Here is a 1985-nt window from a genome sequence, read left to right as displayed (position 1 = left end):
GCTGTGCTCTGTAATCCAGGGCTTGTGTGGGGCTGGGTTCTCCTTGGCGAGTAGAGTGAACTGGCCCTGGACGGCAGCACTGGGCAAGTGTCTCTTTGTCTGTCTCTGGGTGCCTTTGCTGTGTTTTGGTTTTAGTCCATGGTATTAGCCTTAGTGTCCACAGCTATAGTAGGGCCTTACTCTGGCCCTAAGTACAGTAGACCCCTGCAGGCTGGACTGGACTAGATTTGTGCTGTTCCCATGAGGCCTTTGTTCCCCATCAGCCCACTAGTTACCTCACCAAGTAGCCTGAGAGTTAGTCCAGCCTCTTTGCCCCTTGTGTCTACATCAGGCTGTTCTCAAACCCTGTCCAGACCAGATCCCACCTTGTTCCCAGCTGCAGCAGCTGCTCTGCTCCTGACCCCATCCCCCCCCACAGTCACATGCCACACCCTGCTGCAACCTTGGTTTGATTTCAGATGATTGCATAGAGTTAGGACTCAGTGAGGGGTCTCACCTGCTCACCTCAGCCTTCCTTTCTCATCTCCTCCTCTTTGGTCCCTGGCCTCACCACCACAATAGCCGTTGCCCTTCCTTGATCAGCACTTGTGGCATTGTGGTTCCCTGCCTGCTTCTATTCACTCCAACATGTCAGGACCCATACTGGCCCAAATGAGGAGAGACATGCTAATGTTCCTTCTGGAGAGGCTTAGGCTGGTGGTTCCAATGATGTCACCAGGTCACCCCACTTTTTACCTCTGTTGAACTCTGGCAGGAAGGCAGAACTGGTCTAGAATAGCCAGGGCTTGGAGTTGGGGGCTTTGGGTTGGGAGTGTGAGTCTTTGGTCCTAAGATTCCCTGCACCCTCACAGCCTTCAAGGTGAAGCTCAGGAGCAGTCCCTCAAGCCCTACCCTTAGGACTACACTGGGCAAGGTGGTTCTGCAGTCCCTGCTTTGGGATGGCCAGCTGTCTGCTTATTCTGTGTGGCAGTGGTACAGCTTAGGCCATCCCTGAAGGTGACCAAGGAGCTCTGGAGATAGCAGAGCCATCCACCTGTCTCCATGCCTCTGCCCTTTCTCTTATTATGGAACCAACCAGTCAGTGTGAGCATCCTACAGGACTGACACTCCCACCCAAGACTCTCCCCTTTCCAGATCCTAGTTTGATGGTCATCTATGCCTTTACAGTAGTCTGCCCTGCCCTCTGGTCCCTGTGGTGCCACTGTGTGGGAATCATTGACTGGACTAGGCCCTTCTGTTGCTGCCGGCTCACAACCTTCCCACTTGCAGGCCTTTTGTCTACACTGTGGCATCTGAAACTGGTTAGCTGGCGTCACTAACAGCCAGTACTGCTCCAGCCACATTGTTCCTTCCTGTCCCAGGCCTAGTTGTCCCTCTTGGGCCTTGTCCTACTTCACTCCTGTTGGTACGAAGTAAACTCCATGACCATAGGGATGGGGAGGAGAGACTTACTTCTTGTTACAGCCTTCAGCCCATCCGAGGTGCAGGAACTCAGGGTAGGAGGGAACTGGAGCAGGAACTGAGCGGAGGCCAGGAGGAGTGCTGCTCACTGGCTTGCTCCCCATGATTTGCTCAGCCTGCTTTTCTATACAACCCAGGACCACCAGCCCCAGGATGGCACTACTTACAGTGGTCTGGGCCCTCCTGCATCCATCATTAATCCAGAGCATGCCCCACACACTTGCCTCTAGGGCAGTGTGACGGAGGTGTTTTCTCAGTTGAATTTCTTCTTCCCAGATGACTAGCTTGTGTCAAGTTGACAGAAAAAAAAAAAAAAAAAATCCAGCTAAACAGAAAAACCAACCAGGACAGGCTGCTGCCCCTGCTGTTGATAGTGGGTCCTAACCAGTCTGATATCCTGCTCTGTTCCTTATCATTTTGCCTTCCAATGTCAGCCACCCAACGTGTCCCCGAGCCCTCCGTGTTGCCCTGTCCTGTTACTCTTCGTGTCATACATATGCTTGGTTCTATTTGTCACAGTTTGG

Source organism: Rattus norvegicus, chromosome 1 (genome assembly GCF_021556685.1).
Source record: "Rattus norvegicus strain SHRSP/BbbUtx chromosome 1, alternate assembly SHRSP_T2T, whole genome shotgun sequence".
NCBI lineage: Eukaryota > Metazoa > Chordata > Mammalia > Rodentia > Muridae > Rattus > Rattus norvegicus.
This window is presented reverse-complemented; position numbering follows the sequence as displayed.